Consider the following 21,984-nt stretch of genomic DNA (forward strand, 5'->3'; position numbering starts at 1 on the left):
CCTTATACAAAATGGCAGAGTAAAACAATGTAAATACTTTGTAAATAGTTCCTGGGTGCCCAGCAAATTCAAGTTTTAGTTTTTGGAACTTTCTGGAACTTTTTTCCCCGAATACTTTCCATCTGTAGCTGCTTGAATCTGCAGATAAGGAACCTGGGATACCGAGGGCTGACTCAACTTCCTTCTTCCCAGGCTCCTCCCAGGAAAGGGAGGTGCCTGAGCCAGTGGGAAAAGAGTTTGATGAAGAGATCGCACCCAGCTCTTCCCGCGTCCCTGGGGCGGAGCGGCTGTGTAGCTCAGGCCTACCTGGAGGGAGGACGGACTTTAAATTAAGTGGAAGATAATGGTTTTGATTACAATAGAACTGAATTTTTTTTTTTTTAACCGAAGATTATGCTGTTTTAATTCCTGACTTGTCTGGAAAGCCTTCGGGCTCTACCTGGAAGGTTGCTCGAGGCTGGAAAAAGAACTTTTGGGCTGTAAAACCAAAGGCAATGATGGGGTGAGAGAAAATCGCTTTTCAGGGTCCCTTGCAGAATCCGGCTCGTTGGAGAAACCTGGTACGAGATGATTTTGGGGGAGAGGGGATTTCAAAATTCTGTTGATTCACCCCATGAACTAAAAAGACCCTCTTCCTAGAAGGGGAGAGGCGGCTGAATGCTGAGCCATCTGTACCTGGAGGCCGAGCAGTGGGGAGGCCTCCGGAAGCCCGTGCTTTTCCCTATGTTCTCAGGAACACCGGATGATTCTTCTCTTACCTAGAAATTTGTGGGAGGAGGTAGAGGAAGGGGAGAAGAGAAAAGAGTGGGAAAAGGCTGGAAAGACCCGGACTGAATTACTGGCACTCACATAGGGGAAAAAGAAGTAGACGGTCTGCAGTCTGTGCTGGCAGGCAAAGCCAGGGCATATGGCTCCGCAGGAAGGGGCGCAGCTCACACCTCTGCAGCTCCGAATCCAACCAACGTGCTTCCCCACGTGTAAACGTATGGCTGCCCAAACCCAGAAACCATCGCCAGAAAACTTCCGTGGGCTTCTTGAGGACACCAAGGAGATAGCGAAACCGCAGTTTGTCCCCTGCGGCTGGACAAGCCTGCTTCCTTCACTCCTGGGACCTGCAACCTGTCTATGGACGAGGCCGTAGACACAGACTAACAACTGTGAGTGGCGATCATTATTAAAACCAAAGTTACTTATTGTTTTTTTATTATATGGGGTGTGTTTATATATAATTATAATGACTCTTCGAAGCATTCAAAAGTGACAAACATATTCTACTCACAGTTCTTTCTGAAAGAGGGAGGTAATGATTTGGGGTGAGATGGCTTTGTTTCTGTGGTGGTGGTTTTTGAGATTATGGAGCACCAAACATGGCTGCAGGTTTCATGCGCGAAGTGAGGTGCTGGTTTGCTTGAATGGAGTGGAGTGGTCACGATAGAGTGCAGCTGGCGATGAGGATAACGCTTATCATAAGATAAACAAATGTTGTGTGCCTTCCACATCAGTATAGGGCCTGGGGAAATGCGAAACAGGAGAAGTGGGCCCGGCCCTCGTCAGAGCTCCAGGTCCAGAGAGAAGAAACACACTCGAAAGTGACGAGGGGAGAGGCAGGGAACAGTTAAGCAGAATTCACCTTTCTTTAGGTTCTAAATAGGAATGAACTGTTTTTTTCTTTAAATCAGTTTTTGTTTTTTAATGTATTTATTTTTGATTTTGGGTTGCGTTGGGTTTTCGTTACTGTGCGTGGGCTTTCTCTAGTTGCGGCGAGCGGGGGCTGCTCTTCCTTGGGGTGTCCGGGCTTCTCATTGCGGTGGCTTCTCTGGTTGCGGAGCACGGGCTCTAGGCGCGCGGGCTTCAGTAGTTGTGGCTCGTGGGCTTAGTTGCTCCGCGGCATGTGGGATCTTCCCGGACCAGGGCTCGATCCCGTGGTCCCTGCCTTGGCAGGCGGGTTCTTAACCACTGTGCCACCAGGGAAGCTCAGGAATGAACTTTTAAAGCTTTACTTCAGGTGCTTGGCAGATATGGGAAGTAGGACGATTTTATGTATCTACCCCTGTGGGTGCACGCTGCTTTTATGCCTACAGTTCTACCCAGGATGGGCAATGAAAAAAACCTGGATTTTTTTCTTTCTCCTCGGGTGGGTGGGCAGAAATATCCAGCCGGAGCTGGATTCTGTCTCTCTGCATGTATTTCTAGCTATCTACCTGGGAACACAGGTGCTTCTTCCTTTTAAATTGCACGTTGTAAAGTCTTATTTTCTAAATTAAGGAGATTGTGCCTGGCCACACGTTAGGATCTTGGTAAGTAATTGGTTGAAGGAAGGAGAGTAGGGAGGAAAGAGGGAGGGAAGGAAGGAAGGAGGCAAGAAATAAGACTTGCCTTAGGTGTGTGCTGGGTGTGTTATCACGCGGCTTTGCTTCAGGAGGTGGCCCAGGAGATGATGGAAGAGCTAAGCTCTGGGAAGCGCACTCCAAGGCTTAGGGCTGTGACTAGAGCAAGCGGGGGCGCGCGCGGGGGGGGGGGGTGTTACTCTGGTGCCAGATTTTCACGGTTTGTGGTGGGAGGAGTAGAACCGTCCTTATTCTGTGACTGCGGGTGAGAATGTTACCATGAAGGTGGAATGAGGTACCCGTGAGCTCGGGGACCCTTGTAACTCGATTCTCCCTGAAGAGCTGCTTAATTACCTTTCTCTGGGTGCATAAATCAGTAAACTCCAAGCAGCCGTGTGATTTCTTCATTTACTGCCCTGCTTTAAGATCACTCTTTTCTCTCCCTGGAGCCTCATTCTCCTCCGTCTGTCTGGGTGTTTGATGCTGGTAGCCCTGTGCTCTGCGCTTGTCTTTTTGTTTTTGTTTTCTTTCAATGGGGCGGTGGTTTATTATCTATGCTCTGTGGTCGCAGAGGAGATTTGCTGTTGCTCTGGCTTCACACACACCTTTTGTGCTGTACTGGGACCTCCAAAATGTGTCTGTTCCAAGGTGGCTGGAACTTGGCTGGGTGTAAACAAGCTGTTGAGAATATTAAATGTGAAGAGTCTAGGTGTATACTGGGTGTTGAACAGTATTTGTGGGTTTGGGAAATTCTCACACGCTTATTGTTTACTATTTGCCTGTCTTTAGTCTCAATGCTGTCTTCATTTGTTGTCAAGACCCCACGTCTATGATACCCGTGATGGGAGAGCATTGTTTTCTGTTTTGACAAGTGTAAGCCACTACATTTCTGAGCAGGGGTGGCCTGATCTGGGCCATCCCTAAAGAAGGCAATGCTTCCTGCTCTATTTGACTGGGGGTCAGGTAGGGAGTCCAAGTTGGAGCGTTGGGAGGTGGTTAGAAGAGAAATGAAGGAATAAAATAAGATATATACCTTTCTTCTCCTTTTCCTTTCCCACATATCTTGAGAAATACAAGGATTCAGCAGAAAATGGGAACTAGAGGAGATACTGGAGCAGAGACAGGAATGCTCCACTATTATGGCCTGGAAGTCCCTGCATTTCCTGCCCCCCTTACAGGTAGCCGGGGCTGTGTCATTTGTTCTGGTCCTGAGTGGAAGAAGATTTGTGATATCCTTACCAATGCATAGAAGAGCAAGGGCTCACAAGCTCCCTTCCCTTGCTAAGGTGACCCCTGGGCCTCGTTTGAGGTGGTTGAACATTAGCTCCAAGCAGCCTGAATGCCTGAGATGGAGAACAGCTGCACTTGGAGGGCACGGGCATGCAGAAGCCTTTGAAGGAGCAAGAAAGAAATGTTACTGAACCAAAGTTGGTTCGTTCGCCCACACGCAGTAAAGCCAATCTACTGACACTGGATTGTGGTGAAGGAAAGTACAGTGTTTGTTGAAGGGTGCCAAGCAGGATGGATTTCAGCAAAGTATTTTTAAAGTCAAGGTTTGGGGGGGTGGGGTGCATCCCGGGGTATGTGATCAGCTCGTGCACAATTCTGATTGGTTGATGGTGAGGTAACAGGGTGGTGTCACGGGTTTACATGATCAATCCTTAGGTGCCTGTAGGTCTGGGGGCTACGTGCTCATGGTCATCAAGTAGTTAATTTCCTCCATTTGGTGGGGGTTTTAACAATTGTGAAACAACTCAGGAAATGTGCATCAGATACTATTATCTAGGTACTTCAGAGAGGAGCTAAAGCAGAGGATATGGGGCAGGGGTCCGTCTGGAAAGGCCCCATAAAGTCCTCCTGCTCTGTTACAAATAGGTGTTTTCTTAAGCCACTGAAACTTAAAATTTTTTTTTTATTTTTAAAATTACATCAAATGAATTTCATTGATGTAATCTTCCAGTTTAAAAACATTTATGTAGCACTTTATAATTTATAGAGCATTTTTCCCATAGATATTAATTCCTTTAAAGCTCACAATGCTCTTCAGGTAATTTTTCTTTAACTTTTTTTTTTTTTTTTTTTTTGTCTGTGTTGGGTCTTCATTACTGCTTGTGGGCTTCTCTAGTTGCAGCGCACGGGCTCAGTATATGTGGCACACGGGCTTAGTTGCTCCACCGCATGTGGGATCTTCCCAGACCAGGGAACAAACCCGTGTCCCCCTGCATTGACAGGCGGATTCTTAACCACTGTGCAACCGGGGAAATCCCTCTTTTAACTTTGATTTTGACTTAATTTCAGACTTTTCGACAAGTCACAAGAAGAGCACAAAGGACTCTTGCATATCCTTCATCCAGATGATCGAAATGTTACCATTACTGCATTACTTGATTCTATTTTTTTAATATAAATTTATTTATTTATTTTTATTTTTGGCTGCGTTGGGTCTTTGTTGCTGCGTGTGGGTAAATGGCGAGTTGGGGCTACCCTTCGTTGAGGTGCCCGGGCTTCTCATTGGGTGGCTTTTCTTGCTGCAGAGCACGGGCTCTAGGCACCTGGGCTTCAGTAGCTGTGGCACGCGGGCTCAGTAGTTGTGGCTTGCAGGCTCAGTAGTTGTGCCTCGCAGGCTCAGCAGTTGTGGCTCGCGGGCTGTAGAGTGCAGGCTCAGTGGTTGTGGCGCACGGGTTTAGTTGCTCCGCGGTATGCGGGATCTTCCCAGAGCAGGGTTCGAACCCGTGTCCCCTGCATTGGCAGGTGGATTCTTAACCACTGTGCCACCAGGGAAGCCCGCATTACTAGCTTCTTGTCTTTCTCTCTAAATATGTAGACAGTTGTCCCTTGGTATCTGCACGGGATTGATTCCAATCACCCCCCCATTCCCCTGTGGATACCAAAATCTGAGGATGCTCAAGTCCCTTTTATAAGATGATGTAGTATGTGCGTACAATCTTCTACATCCTCCCTTGTACATTTAATCATCTCTACATTACTTATAATACCTAAGTAAATGCTTTGTAAATAGTTGATAGTTGCCAGCAGCTGGCAAATTCAAGTTTTGCTTTTTGGAACATTCTGGAATTTTTTTTTCCTTTTTCAATATTTTTGATCTGTGGTTGGTTGAATTCAAGACTGTGGAACCCACGAATGCAAAACACCAACTGTATACATATTACTTTTTTTCTGAACTGTGTGAGAGGAAGCTGCAAATGTGATGCCGCTTCACCCCTAAGGACATCAGTGTGTTCCCTAGAAACAAGGGAAGCAGGACCATGGGTTCTGCAGCCTATTCTAGACTAAAACAGACACATTTTGTGGAATTCCTAAGTGGGGAAGGTTTGGTACAAGTTGAAGCTGCAGACCAGAGGTCACAGCCCATTAGGGAAAGCCAGGTCAGAATTTGGAAGCATAGAATCTTAAAGAAAACAGGTTTAATTTTTTAACTGTTATTTTATGATAGGGTATTTAGGGGGCCAGATAAAGAGTTAATGGGATTACTACATTCAGGTGTGTGGATAGAAGTGATTTCGGGAAAATCTGTTCCCTAAGGAAGGTAAAACTGGACTTTGTTTCTTTCTTTTTTTTTTTTTTTTTGACATCTTTATTGGAGTATAATTGCTTTACAATGTTGTGTTAGTTTCTGCTGTATAACAAAATGAATCTGCTCTACGTATACATATATCCCCATATCCCCTCCCTCTTGCGTCTCCCTCCCACCCTCCCTAAGCCACCCCTCTAGGTGGTCACAAAGCAGGAGTTGATCTCCCTGTGCTATGTGGCTGCTTCCCACTAGCTATCTATTTTACATTTGGTAGTGTGTATATGTCCATGCTACCCTCTCACTTCGTTCCAGCCATCTTAAAGGTCCCCCCAGGACTTTGTTTCTACTTTGTGCCATGGTGGGCTACTATTATCACTTTATTGACAGGTTTTCAGTAAAATCACTTCTGTCTATTCCAGGCCTGAAAACGTGTCCCTGGCAATGGTGACATTCTTTAAAAGGATGTAGTTAATGAAAGTATAGGAAGGTGTCTTGGGGGTGGGAGGGTGGGAGGGAGGGCTAGCAGTTGCAAATGATACCCATTGAACTAAAGGAACGTTGTCGATACAGTTCAAAGTCAGGTACAGTTCAAAGTCAGGTTAGGGTTAGACACTGAGGAATGTGCTGCCCCCTTCTCTTCTGACAGTGACTTGGGCTCATCCATCCCAATTTCCAGAGCCGTGTCCTTTTCACTCCTTCTTCCAAATCCACCTCCACGTGAGCTTTCAATCTGTGCCTGGGTTCTGGTTTGAACGAGCCACTGATTTATTTGCAGACATCCGGGATCTGGCATGCAGATGCACATGGCAGTTTTCTCTAGAAGTGTTGGTGGCAATTGGATCCTTTTCTGATTTGCATTCTCAAGGCCTGCAGGTTCTCAGAAAAACCACATCTTACAGGCAGTCTGGTGAGGGTTATTTTTAATCTCAGATGTAAATGCCAGTCCGTAATAGTTCTTAAAACGGAAAGAGCTTTCACTTGCAAGGCAGAGGATAGAGACAGAGTTATTAGTTTAGCAAAAATCTGCATCCAAAAAGGAGATAGGAGCAAGGACTTTGGGGATATAGAAGGCTTGGGGTTCAAGAGTGAGATATGGGACGACACAAATTTAGAAGCCATTGGCTTTTTGAGGCTCTTATTGAATAGTGAGGACAGAGGGGTTTGCTCAGGGAGAGAGAAAAAAGTGCAGTACGCGTCTACCTTGGGCTTTTCAAGCGTCTGAAGTTCTCTTTCAAAGTCAGTCTCATTATAATTCCTCCTCATTTCTGGTACCGGCAGTGTCTTCTGAGAGTCCATCTCATCTATTCCCACCACTTCCCAGCCTCTCGTCCCTTGCCTCTCACTGGTCCTGAGCCCTGCCTGGAGACGACTTTCCTCCCGTTTCTAGTCCAGCGATTGGAATTGGTCTCTGGGCAGATGTATGCACTGCGAGGAATTTTTAAAATCCTAGATGAGGTAAGGTAGGGATGAATTTTAGAATTCGCACATCGAATGTGTGAAAAAGCAGCTTACATTTTAAAGTAATTGGTTTAATATTCGAGTAACCCCCCTCCCCCCATCCACCCCGTGGGTGAAAACATAATTCTGGGAAAACTCACTCACTGCGTGTTACATTCACCCCACTCGAGACAGTCTGTCGTGCTTTGCGCCGGGCTGCTGGTTAACGGTAGAAGGTGGTCTCCAAGCCAAATAACTATCCAGTCACCAGCCCATCTTTCCCATCTGCAGAGTTGCTACCTGCAACCCACTTTCCTCTTGCTGTGACCCCTGTGTCCAGTATGTCACCCTTCTCTTCTCTCTTAAACTGCCCTTCTCTTGATCATTCTCCTGGCACCAGTAGCTCCATCTTTGCGTTCAGCTAGGTTTGTTGTACAGAATCCCATTACTTGATGGCCGGAAGACTGTCTCCATGGTGAGATAGGCACAAGACTTCAGGGAATCGGCCACCATGCCTTCGTATGTACTTGGCGGGCAAGTGAGAGTCGGCTGGGATGGCCTACATTCTACTTTTATCTTTTCTCTGTTTGTTCTCAGCTCCTATGAAAAAAATTCCCAAGATAATGGTGAGGGACCTGCACATTGCTGTGTAGAGTACATGCTAAGAGGTCCCATGTGGATGTTTTTCTTTATTTTAAGAAAAACAACACTTAACTAACAACTTACTGATAAAACCTCTCATCTCTAGCCCAAGAATCAGCTTTCATGAATTTAAGTTTTCTGGAAATTTTCTATGAAACTACAGAGAAAAGGGAATTGGGAGGTGCCACTGTTTCACCAACTTAAAGGATTGATAAACTTTCCAAAGAGGAGTCACAAAATGGAATTAACAGGGCTTTCCTGGCGCAGTGGTTAAGAATCCACCTGCCAATGCAGGGGAGACGGGTTCGAGCCCTGGTCCGGGAAGATCCCACGTGCCGCGGAGCAGCTAAGCCCCTGCGGCACAACTACTGAGCCTGCGCTCTAGAGCCCGCGAGCCACAACTACTGAGCCTGCATGCTACAACTACCGAGCCTGCGCTCTAGAGCCCGTGCTCTGCAACAAGAGAAGCCACTGCAATGAGAAGCCCGCGTACCGCAACTAGAGAAAGCCTGTGTGCAGCAACGAAGACCCAAAGCAGCCAAAAATAAATAAATAAATAAAATAAATTTTAAAAAAATGGAATTAACAGGTCTGTTAACAGGTGAGAAAAACACTGACATACAACAAAAACAAGATCAGCCTGTTATCAATGGAGTTAGTGTTCCAGTTCAAAAATTTCTTTAGAAATTTCGTGTAGAAAACCAGTTTGGGGGCATTTTTATGATCCAAAATTAAGACTTGGGCCATCCAAGATGGTCCAGAATAAAACATTGTAGGCATCAAAGGTTAAGGTGCTGAAATATGCTTAGAGGTTCTTGCAGAATAAAAAAAAGTTTGTAGAAGGTTTCTGATTTTAAATGTTAGACCAAACAGATGCATTTGCCTCCCCTTTCTTTTGAGACTCCATTGGCGGAAAAATCATAATGATGAAGAGAGAGGCGTGGGGATAGCCAGCAGCAGACTAGAGAATTCATCCCATTTCTTGCATGTGGACCATCAATGAAAACGTATCATAGGCAAAGTGGAGTAGAGGATGCTCAGGCTAGGCGCGTGGTTGACCTCTGGGAGCGTGCAGAGTTGGCTCATCAGCTTGCCCCATCCAGGGCCCTGGATTTAGGGTTCCTAGCTTTGGATAGTGAGTCAGGCATGGTGCAAAACCAGAGGTATCATTAAAATTTTGTGTGCCAGGTAGCTGCTTCGGAGATCCCTTCCGACTTTTCCCCACCACTGCACACAGAACCATTGGCAGCCCCCATATTGACACTTCATTTCTAGAGAAGTTGAATACATTTCCCAGGAAGAACTAGGGCTTCTAGTGCTGGTGTGTGCACATAGATTCGATTCCTTCTTATTGTGACATTTTAGATTTCCAGGCTAATGTCAGATTCCTCACATACCTACAAGAAAAGCCACTTGTCAGAAGCCAATCCCGGTGAACCGGGTGGATGAGCCAGTTACAAAGCAGAGCTCTCCATCAACCGTTCGATTCAGGACACTGTCCTACTGGGGAGAAGCACTTGCTTATGCAAAACAGCCTTTCATTTTCCCTCATGAATTAGTAACCAAGGATTATCAGAAATAGCAAAATCCATAGCTTGTAAGAGAAAGCCAGGATGAACTTTCAGAGTAAATGACCCCTGAAGAAAATCAAAGGACACTTAAAAATTCAGACTTATATCCTCAGAGAAGATATTGTATCCATAAAACAAGAAAAGGATGCTATTAAAAATAAAAACAAGAAGGAGCTTTTAGAAATGAAAAATATAATTTAAAATTACGTTCAGTTAATATATGACTTCAGGAAGAGCAAGATGAAGTCAAGGTAATTTCTCTGAATGCAGAGCAAAAATCAGTGATAAAAATGAGAACAGAAAGGATAAGAGACACAGATGTTTAATCCAGGAGGTCTAGAATCTGGCTGAATGGAATTTCAGGGAGCAAGATTAGAGAAAATGGAGAGGAAGCAATTACTTTTTAAAAATAGAGGAAAATTTCTTAGTGCTGATGAAAAACATGGTCTTTTGATTGATAAACCCTGAATTAGTCTTACATAAGTTTCATCAAGTGGAACATTTGAGACTAACTGCCTAAGCCATGATCATTCTCCCCTCTTTCTCATTATAAGTACCCTGGGTTTCTTAAGAGTAAAAGCACACACAATGAAAAATAATTTCTTCTGCAGACCTCCTTGCAGGGGTGTCCATATACTCAGTTTTGCATGTAAAGTAGAGGTGATACCTCAGTGTGTCACACCCATCCTTGGGGCCATGAACAGGAGGTTCCGAAACGTGATAAGCGTGGATTGCATAAGAAACTAGAAGGATCCAAGCTCTTTAATAACTTCCTGGAGCATTTTCTCCTGCCTCTAGACTTTAAATTACATTAAAAATATTAGGTATTATATGGTTACTGTAATTACATCTAGATGTAGTGTAATGCTGTGAGTCACTAAGGACAAAAAGAAGATCCTGAAACCTAGAGAAAGAAAATACAAAAACCAACAAAGGACAAAGGTACACGTTGCATTCTGATTTCTAATTAGTAACAATGAATGCTCAAAGATAATGAAATTTCTTCTAAGTACTTAAGGGAAATAATTTTAGACCTAGAATTAACCAAAATACCAGTCAAGAGTGAGGGCAAGAAACAAACAACAAACAAACAAACCCCCAAACCTTTCTACACATTCAAGGCCTGAGAGAATTTACTTTTTGAGGGTAATCTTTGTGAGCAAGTGACTTGAGGATATATTCTAATAAGAAAGGTAGGAAATAATAGAGTAAAATAGTGGCTACCAGGAGATTGGGGGTTGGGGGGATTGAACAGGTGTTGTTTAAGGGTACAAACTTATAAAGGGTAGTAAATACATCCTAGTGGTCTAATGCACAGTATAGTGAATATAGACAACTTGCAAAGAGACTAGAACTTAATGATTCCAACCACTAAAAAAGGGATAATTCTGTAACATGATGGAGGTGCTAATTATCACTACAATAGCAATCATATTACAATATATAAATGTATTAAGTTAACAGGTACATCTTTACACAATATGTCAAATATATTTCAATTTTTAAAAAAAGTAAGACATGAGATCTAGGAAACAGTTGATGGATATAACTGAGACATTCAGTGAAGGAATTTCCAGTAATAAATATGAGTCAGGGTTAGGAGCTATTTGTCAAGAATGGAATAAGAGGATGAAGGGCTTTGAGAAAGCTGCTTCTGGGAAAAAAAAAAAAGTGGATTACATCTAACTTATAGTAACATGGTCAAAAATCTGAATTCCTTTGAGGAAATGGTAAAGTATATACTTATCTTTTCTGGGGGTATGTATGATCTAAACAACATAAAGGAAGACAATTGAGCAGAATTACAAACCCAAACTAAACTTTGCCTGCTGTTGAGTCAATGATGAAGTGTAAGAAAATAAAATGCATTTGATTTTTATGTTGGAAACAGTCTCCTTTTATCTGGGTCTATTGACTGTGTCACTGAACTTAACGGAAAGCTCTTTTTGGTCCCAAGTCCAATAATACTTTTAATAACAACATTAGGAATGCTGCTTATTGGTTTTCCACATTTAAAATAAAGTCATAGATAAAGCATAGAAGACTGAACTATAGTTACAGAACAGCATATTACAATGTAAAAGAAGCACGTTGCTTTCAGAAGTTAGAAAGTAGAAAGTGGGAGAAGTCATTGGAAGTCAAGGGGAGCTAATATAGCCTTTTTGTATCATGTGGAGTTGATAGTCATTAACTATAAATAGTAGAACAAGAAATTGAAACTTAAAATGATCATTCAATAATTTTGAGGCAACAAGAATAAGGAATACAAGTAGTAATAGAACTCTTAAAATTTGGGAGGAGGACGGGGGGAATTTGAGAGCAATGGAAGTGACATTTCAGTCCTCATCTTTTACGGTGATGAGTCAATGGATATTGTTTACAGTTGGATAAAGCAATGTATGTGTATGTGTATATGTATTGGGTACATGCACTTGGACCTGTGAAAGTAACCACCCCAGAACTAAAGCCAGAAATTAACAAAAACGTAGCTTCTGGGGAGTGGAAATTGAGGTGAGGAGGGAGACTGATGGTTTTCACAAAACACCTTTTCAGCATTTGATTTTTTTTTTTTTTTGACCAAAAGCTGGTATTACTTTGATAATAATAATTTTTAAAAAGTGAAACAACTTTAATTTCATTTCTGTAATTTTTGGGGGGGAGATTTATAAATGAGGAACATTATTATGTTTTTATAAGTATTGGTAATCTCATTTTTAAAAAGCCATACCTGAGAATTTGAGTTATGAGGCTTTTTTTTGGATATATATATATTTTTAATTAATTTATTTATTTTTGTCTGCATTGGGTCTTTGTTGCTGCGCGCGGGCTTTGTTTAGTTGTGGCGAGTGGTGGCTACTCTTTGTTGCGGTGCGCAGTCTTCTCATTGCGGTGGCTCCTCTTGTTGTGGAGCACGGGCTCTAGGTGCATGGGCTTCAGTAGTTGTGGCACATAGGCTCAGTAGTTGTGGCTCACGAGCTCTAGAGTGCAGGCTCAGTAGTTGTGGCACATGGGGCTGAGTTGCACCATGGCATATGGGATCTTCCAGGACCAGGGCTCGAACCCGTGTCCCTTGCATTGGCAGGTGGATTCTTTTTTTTTTTTTTTTTTTTGTGGTACGCGGGCCTTTCACTGTCGTGGCCTCTCCTGTTGCGGAGCACAGGCTCCGGACGCGCAGCCTCAGCGGCCATGGCTCACGGGCCCAGCCGCTCCACGGCATGTGGGATCTTCCCGGACCGGGGCACGAACCCGTGACCCCTGCATTAGCAGGCGGATTCTCAACCACTGCGCCACCAGGGAAATCCCGAGTTATGAGGTTTTTAATAGCTTTCTAGCAATCAAGCTATTTCACAAGAAAGTAAAACCTCACGATATTACCAGAAAACAGTGACAAAAAATCGTGACATGTGACATGTACTTCCCCAATTATCTATTACTTGCTTTGGGGAGCTGCTTGATGAAGAATCTAATTGTTTCCATAAATATTTTCTCACAGGGGATGGCTTTTTTTTTTTTTTTTTTTTTTTTTTTGGCCATGCTGTGAGGCATGTGGGATCTCAGTTCCCCGGCCAGAGATGGAACCCGTGCCCCCTGCAGTGGAAGCCCGGAGTCTTAACCACTGTACCGCCAGGGAAGTCCGTCACCTATTTCCAGCTGCCCATAGCTATGTTTTGATATTTATTGACTTAATGTCTTCATTAAAACTTAAGAATAATGAGATGGGAAAAGGTGTTGACAAAATTGGCCTGCCAGTTTTCTCGGCATCCAGTATGTTATTCAAAATCCATTTGCTAAGGTGAGAAAAAACCATGCCATCATTTTGGATATCAAGTACTTGAAAAAAAAAATAACAGAATCTTTAGGAGGGATCAAATCACAAGTAAAGATGAGATGTTTCACACCTGAAACAGTCATGTTCCTTCCTGGACAGCTTTCATGGTGTCAACAAAAAGTCGTATTACGTGTTGGTAGCTTTTAAGGACGGTACATGTGAGGAATGCTGTCTAGTGCAGCTAAGTCTTCGGCCCAGTGAGGACTCCCCCCAAGGTGTCCATGTTTATCCATTGTCCTATAGACTGGTTATGAAGTGGGGGAGGGCAGTTCACCCTTTTTTGTCTCAGGACGGTGGTCCTTTCCATTCCAGGACATGAGCAATGACTCCGTCTAAAGTCCAGACTTGCTCTGAATGGATTCAAGTGGTCTATAGGATCTCTTTCACGCTTGAGAGTTTCAAGGTCTTTATTGATTTTGCTCTTTGCCTTTATTTTTCCCTTCTTACAAGTCCATGGATGTTGAAGTTCAGAAAATGGGACCCTTAGGACAAGCTTCTTCTGCTTCTTCCTGACAAGAAAAAGAAATAGTGCCTCTATTTCAGAAGGAATTTAACCTAATTCTTTGCAGATAGGAAGAGAAGGAGGAATAAGTTTTATTTGGTGCATTTATTACAGATTAACTTCTGGAGATTGGTGATTCAACATTAGTTGCTACCCTTAAATGGCCTTATAAAAAAATAACGAAATGGCCGTCTTGTATCATTCATTTACCATGTATAAATTATCTTAATTATTGTTCTGGACTCCCTTGTGAGATCAGCATTACTATCCCTCTCATTTTTAGATGATGAAGTTAAAATTTGGAAAGTTTAGTTGTTTGCTCAAGGATAAACAGGTTATTCTTACCATTCCTTGCACTTTCCACACTTGTGGTTATTTTGTTGTCATTGTTGCTACTGTTGTTAAATAATTCAGTTTTTTAAAAGATTCAACCCAGTTTTCTTCTCTGAGCCCTCTCTTAATTACTGGTTCCTCAGATTTTGTTTTCAGTTGATTTTTCGTCTCTAATTTTTTACATCTCTTTCTGGCCTTCTCAAGTTGACTGTAGGTTACCCTTGCTCTAGCGCTGAGGAAAAGAAATTCTTTCGTTAAAAAAGTCAGCAGATGAGATGGGGGGATGCTCGTTTATCACTAATGTACTAGAACTTAGAAAGGCGGCTTTCTAGGGCTTGTCATACCAATAGTGATGGTAAATTAGAAACCATTTTTTCGTGTATAGAGAATAAAGGACTCAATTAGAGAGATGTTTTACATTTTAGATTTATACATGTTGACTGAAAAAAATGCACAACCTAAAAGTTGAGAGTTATGTTCTATTTGGCGGACAAAACTGAGGCCTTAAGCCCGGGACACAGCATCTCAGATAACTCTGAGAGACCGTTCTGAATAGGTAAGGGGGGTGGGGGGAAGCCAGGATATAGGAGTTGTTGCAACAAAGACCAGGTAGTCAGGACATCAAAAGATTACTGTCAATTAAAGCAAACCAGATACCTCAAGTTAAGGAATGTAGCACAAGTTAAGGAATTTAGCGCTTTTCTATGTATGGGAAGATGCAAGAATCTGGGCTCGCTGAAATCATTCCTTTGATCTGCACTTCAGCTATTGGGGTCAATATCCTGTGCTTTCTCATCCCGGATGCACCGGGTGCCTGCAGTATCTGATGGTTTGATGGCGGGCATTCTGTTTCCATCCTGAATTCCCTCAGGGCTCCCCATCTGGGTGGCTACAATGTGATGGCTCATGGCTGCAACATCCTTTGTTTACTGATATGGCAGGTAATATTTTTCATTCACGTAAGCAAACACTTATTAAGCAGACAAAGATCTTACGTTGTTAGAAATCTCAGTGAACATTCTTCAGTCTGAAAAAATTTTATTTCAAGTTTGAGAAAAGGAAGGAAATTTAAAAAAACGACAGTTCAACAAAGCAGACTTAAACCACTTTATAAATGTAAGCATAATGAAGAAAGTATAAGAGATCAGAAAGCTCAAAAGGGAGGGATGTCAATAACAAAATTGATTTATACCTCCAGCGATAAACAATCCCATTCAAAACGCACAAAATAGGAACTCATTCTAAAACTTCCAAATGGAGGTTCTCAATGCATCTTGGCAAATTAAAGGCTCTGAGGGGAGCTGGGGTGATAAACCTGTTTGCTATGGTTAATAGAGTATTTTTTAAATTTATTGGACCAGAGACACATGTCCTCATAACTCGAGTTGACACACATTGAGAATACTCCTGGCCTTCTGAGAGTGGCCGTCACATATCATATGCTAGTTCTGGATAACTTGAGAAAAAAGTCTTTTTTGCCACTTGTGGCTGAAACAGACCAAAGATAGGGAAACACACGAGTGGCAGTGGCCTTTACAGTAAGCATTTTTTAGTAAGCCTGGTGTGCTTTATACAGTAAACATGACTTCATTCTCAACCTTTAGTAACACATATCACAAAACACCTCTGATTTTATTTTTATTCATTTCTTGAAAAGATTATATGTTTATACCATTGAAAATTCAGAAGTTACAAAGATGTGTATAGCGAAAAATTTCCATTCTCTTCCTTTCTCCTAGCCACACAATTAACTTCTTTGAAAGAAAATAATGTTATTAGTTTCTTGTTAGAATCTTCCAGAGAGAATTTATATAGGAAAGCAAACATACGCTCAAGTATTTTTGGTTTTGCTTTTTTTTTGTGGTACGCGGGCCTCTCACTGTTGTGGCCTCTCCCGTTGCGGAACACAGGCTCCGGACGCGCAGGCTCAGCGGCCATGGCTCACGGGCCCAGCCGCTCTGTGGCATGTGGGTCTTCCCGGACCGGGGCACGAACCCGTGTCCCCTGCATCGGCAGGCAGACTCGTAACCACTGTGCCACCAGGGAAGCCTCAGGTATTTTTAAAAAACCCTTTTAAATACAAATGATAGTACAGTAAAGGCACTGATTTTTAAACTTGTTTTTTGGCTCTCATGATACATTTGGAAGCTGTTCCATATCCACATATAAGCACATTTGTGTCTTTCTTTTCTCTTCTCCTTCTTGCCCTCTGTTCTTTCTCCTTTGTATGGATGGCTGTTGATGGATGTTTTGATTTTACCATTTTTTTCTATTATAAAGAATATTGCAACAAATGTGACTTTTTGTGTATTCGAGTATATTTGTAAGATAAATCCCCCAAATAAAATTGCTAAGTAAATGTATGTACCTCCATAATTTTTTTTTAGCATTTCCTCTTTTTCTTTTTGTAAATTGAAGTATATTTGACATGTAGTGTAAATTTAAGGTGTGCAACATGTTAATTTGAAACATTTATAAGCTGTGATATGATTGCTATTGCAGCAATAATTAGTACCTTTGTCACATTACATAATGATCTTTTCTTTTTAGTGGTTGGAATCATTAACTTCTAGTCTCTTAGCAAGTTTGATGATTACAATACAATATTGTTATCTGTATTCACTACTGTGCATTAGATCTCTAGAGCTTACTTAGTACTCCTTGCACATTTGTATCTTATCCTCCTACCCTGCATCCTCTGGTAACTACCATTTTACGCTCTGTTTTTACAAGTTTGGCTTTTTAAGATTCCATATACAAGTGATATCATAACAGCACTTCTCTTTCTCTCCTGACTCATCTCTCTTAACGTAATGTCTTCAGGGTCCATCCATGTCGTTGCAAATGGCAGGATGTCTTTCTTTCTCATGACTGATATACCTTCATAATTTTCATAGGTCTTACTAAACTACATTTGAGGAAGTAGCAGTTAACCCTCCATCAGTCTGTGAGATTGCATGGTCCCTGTAATCGCCAGCACAGTGTGTGACCAAACTTTTTGATCTTTGCTAATCTGATGAGTGAAAATTAGAGTAGTCTTAATTTTTCACTTGTTATAAGTTATGCTTATGGCTGAGCATTTTTAACTTTTTTTTTTTTTTTAGGTTTTGGAAAGCAATTTAATAAAATTGGAAATAAACATCAAGATGTTAAGTAAAAACAAAATGTCACAGAAATTTATTTTCAGAGTCCAATTTTGTTCAACCACACATATGCACATTTAAAAAATATTAGCAAAAGTTGTCTCTGGGTTGAAGGATAATGGGTGATTTACAATTTTTATTTCTATATACCTCTTTGCATTTTGTAAGCTTTTAATTTTAAAGAGCCATCTTCATTTTCTGTAACTTCCAGATCATATTCTTTGCCAGTGTTTAAATTTAGTAATTGGTCTTATTGATTTGTATGAGCCCTTTATATATTAGCAAAATTAGGGAGTCCCCTGGTTGCCTAGTGGTTAGGGTTCCGGGCTTTCACTGCCGTGGCCCAGGTTCAATCCCTGGTCGGGGAAGTGAGATCCTGCAAGCACCATGGTGTGGCCAAAAAACCCAAAAAACAAACCCCCCAAAAAACTAAGGATCCTTAATAAAAAAAAAAAAAAAAATTAGCAAAATTAGCCTCTATCCAGGATGTGAGCAACAGATACTATTTCTCAGTATTTTATTTGTCTTTGACTTTGCTTGTGGTAGTTTTTGCCATATAGATTCTTTATTTTATGTAATCAGATTTAATAAACTTTTATGTTTTTTTCTTTTTTTCTTTTTAGAAAGGTCTTCCCCAACTCCAAAGTTAATTTTGAAGTCTCCAAGATTTCTTCTAGCGTTTAATTTTTTTAACATTAAGTCTTTGATCCATTTGAAATTTATCCTGGTATAAGATATGGGAGATGCATCCAAATTTGTCTTTTTCCAGAAGGCTATCTAACTGTTCTAATACCATTTATTTGACTAATCCATCACTTCCTTACTGTTTCGCTATACTACTTTCATCATATACTAAATTCTCATATTTCTGGACTTTCTACTTGGTTTCATTGGCTATTTTTTGTCCTATATCACACTAGTTTGAATGTTAGCTTCATAACAGGTTTATCTCATGGGATTAATCCTCCCTCATTTTTTTTGATTTGTATTCAGAATGTTTCTAGATATGCTTGCCCTATTTTTCCACATAATGTTTGTAATCAGTTGGTATAGAAAAATTTTGGCATTTGTGTATATCACACTGAATTTTGATTCATTTATGGAAATGTTACATTTAATGACATTGATTCTTTCCACTCAGTGACATGGTAGCTGTTCTGCTTGTTCAAATCTCCTGTTGTGTACCTCTGGGGTATATTATAGTAGTCTTTTTTTTTTTGCGGTACGCGGGCCTCTCACCGCTGTGGCCTCTCCCATTGCGGAGCACAGGCTCCGGATGCGCAGGCTCAGCGGCCACGGCTCGCGGGCCCAGCTGCTCCGCGGCACGTGGGATCTTCCCGGACTGGGGCACGAACCCGTGTCCCCTGCATCGGCAGGCGGACTCTCAACCACTGTGCCACCAGGGAAGCCCCAAACCATCTTACTTTTATGGAATAAACTTGTATTTTGGATCTCTTTGAGTTTTATTTAGCATTTTTGCCTAAATATTGGTAAGTGAGGTTGGTTTGTAGTTTTCTGGGAGGCAGTTTTTTTTGTGTTTTGATATCAAAATTCTATTGATTTTATAAAACAAATTTGGAAGCTTCTCTTAATTTTTATTCTGTGAAAGAATTTACATAGGCTTGAAATTATCTGCTTTAAAAAAGTCCTTGTAATTCCCTTGTGAAGACATTTATTCTTAGCACTTTGGGGGTGTGGTTCTTGACAACTTTCTATAGTTCAACTACAATGACTAATTCTGTTGGAGTCAATTTTAGTAAACTACAGTTTTTCTAGAAACATCTATCTTATCTTGGTTTTCAAACTCTTATTATAGTTGAACAAAATAGATTCTTAAGAATATTGTAATTTTTCTAGTTTGTGGTAACTTTTCCTTTTTCAAAAATTTTGTGTATTCCTTTGTCTTTCTTTCTCAATTATATAAGTTAACACTACTAATTTTGTCTTTTTGCAAGGAACCAATTCTTATATTCATTTTTAATTCTCCCCCTTTTGATATTTCATGAAATGACTAATGAATTATGTTTATAAATCATGTTTTCCTTATGGTTTCCTTAGATTTATTTTGTAATTATTTTTCTAAATTCTTGATTTGCGTTTATCATTTTAAAAACTATTTCTTATTTAAATGTTATTTACTCACACAGAGCCTTCCTGGCTAGGTTGGTTTAATACCACCAACACCACCACATCTCATTCATCCTGTTTTTTGTTTTTTTTTTTTGTTTAGGATTTTTAAAACCTTTTAATTGAAGGATTTATGCACAAATACATATATACCTGTATAGCCACTTAATTTTTTAAACTCTTCATTGAAGTTATATAACTCATCGATTTTCACAAACTAAAAATAAGTAACGTGCACCCAGATCATGAAACAAAATATTACCATGGTACCAGTGCCCCAGAAGTCCCCCTTTGCTCCTTTCTAGACAATAGCCACCCCACATATCCTGTCTTAAAATTGCAGAGAGCAGTTTCGGTAATGCTTACATTGTTAAAAATTGTACCGTAATATCTGTCCTCTCTTATATCCGTGTTTATGAGATTTCATTTTTGTGATTTATCTGAATTTGTTCCAGTACTATGTAGTATTTCACTGTGTATGAAAATACAGTGAACTTTATTGGAAAGCAGTTTAGGGGCATCTATAAAAGCTGGAGATGCACATATTCTGTAACTGTGAAATCCCACTACTAATTATATATTGACCAGAAATGTACACATGTGTTCAACGTGTATATTTTGAAATTGCACATTGAAAAATAGCTCTTAGAATTTTGAGTAACACATTCAAATTCATGATTATGATCTGTAATATCTCCTTTTGCCTAGATTTATTTATTTAAAAATTTTAAATTTTATTTGAACTTAAAAAAAAAAACCAGCTTACCTATTTTTCTCATCCCTCCTCCCCCCACCTCTTACAACCACCAAGTTGTTCTCTGTATCTATGTTCATAGAAGGGCCCTCTTTCTATTGCAACATTAGAAATGTAGGAGAAAATTCGTGCTTTTGTAGATTCGCTAATGGGAAGGTGAAGGAATGACCTCCTAATGACTTCCTTCTATCAAAAAAGAAAATGTAGGGTTTCCCTGGTGGCGCGGTGGTTGGGAGCCCACCTGCCGATGCGGGGGACGCGGGTTCGTGCCCCGGTCCGGGAGGATCCCACGTGCCGCGGAGTGGCTGGGCCTGTGAGCCAGGGCCGCTGAGCCTGCGCTCCGCAACGGGAGAGACCACGGCGGTGAGAAGCCCACGTACCGCAAAAAAAAAAAAAAAAAGAAAATGTAAGGGCAACTTCATCAGTTGAAAATAAGGCAGAGAGATGATGGACTGGAGGTTGAGGACTGAGGAAAAGATATGAGATAGTCATCATGGGAAGTTAATGAATGATTTCTTTAGGGAAATACAGGATGGAAGTGCCCAGTGATGTTACTCATTTGAGGCTGAAGAGCATGAATCTGTAGGAACATAACTTCATCCAGTTGTGAGAGAGCTCAGGCAACATCAGGCTGCTTAGAAATAAATGTGTGGTGTTAAATAGTCGGGTTCTTCTAGATGTGCAGTTATTCCACATGATGGGGATGATGGCAAACAGGGACCAGGAAATGAAAGTGTTTTATAATTCATTTATATAAAAAATATATTAGGAAAAATGTCAAACATACCCTGAGATAGACTAGTGTAAAGAACCACTGTGTCCCTGAGACCTTGTTTGAAAAAAATCATCAACATGAGACTCATCTAAATCTCTCTACCCCTTTGCCCTCGGCTGAATTATCTCACAGCCAATCTCAGCCATCATCTCACTTCATCTGTATATGCTGAAAACATTTTTAAGGGTGTGGGTATGATTAACCAGTATTCCACACTGCTGTGAAGGAAAGTGAAGAAGAGGGGTTGATAGAGGGACAGAGAATCTAGAAATGTCAGTGGATTGAACGCTGGCGATTTTCCATGGCAGCCCTTGAGCAAATAAAATGAAAAATAGGAGGTAGTGATAGGAGTGGAGATGTTTAACTTATGATTTTGAAGTTTTGCATTTTTATAAAAAACAATGGTTTCAATGAACTCATTAAGATACACAGTTCTTTCCCTCAAACGTTGCTCACTTACCTAGTTTTCTTTGTAATTAAAAAAAACTAAATCTTTTAAAATTTTGCAATTAGTGCATACATGTTCTAAATGGTTCAAACGCAAAAAGCTATAAAATTAAGTGTAAATGTTTCTTTTATCCCCAGACACCTGATGCCACTATTCAGAAGTCCTATGTTAAACCATTTTTGGTACATCCTTCCAGAAACATTATATCTACATGTATATATACACAAGAAGCCTTTATATTGCATTAAAAACATAAATGGAATCATAAAATATCTGCTTGCATTTTGTACTTAACGATGTATTGGCGACCTTTTCATTTCAGGCCACATGCATCCATCTCACTTTAAAAATGTTTGCATAAGTTTCCATTCCAGATATGAGTTCCCTCATTGATGAATAGTCCTGCAGTGAACATCTTCCTGCACATAGTTTTTTCATATATATATATATATATATATATATAAAACCATATCTTATCTATGGGAAAAGTTCTCAGTAATTTTTAGGTTGAAAGATATTTTATGTACTGTTAATTTTGATAAATATTCCAAATGTCTTTGG

General features: G+C 40.8%; 1 long non-coding RNA gene across 3 annotated transcripts in view; it reads left to right on the forward strand.

Moving 5' to 3' along the window:
• LOC136791963 (uncharacterized) overlaps window positions 1-21,984 on the forward strand; it is a 94,572-nt gene that overhangs the window by 34,438 nt on the left and 38,150 nt on the right. Inside the window, exon 1 of one of the 3 annotated variants that reach the window (XR_010842046.1) lies at window positions 233-1,157. The exons of the other annotated variants lie outside the window; for them this stretch is intronic. This is a non-coding gene — a long non-coding RNA (uncharacterized lncRNA). Of the gene's footprint in view, window positions 1-232; window positions 1,158-21,984 lie in introns of those variants that run through there. 3 annotated transcript variants of the gene reach the window in all.

Source organism: Kogia breviceps, chromosome 9, assembly GCF_026419965.1.
Source record: "Kogia breviceps isolate mKogBre1 chromosome 9, mKogBre1 haplotype 1, whole genome shotgun sequence".
NCBI lineage: Eukaryota > Metazoa > Chordata > Mammalia > Artiodactyla > Physeteridae > Kogia > Kogia breviceps.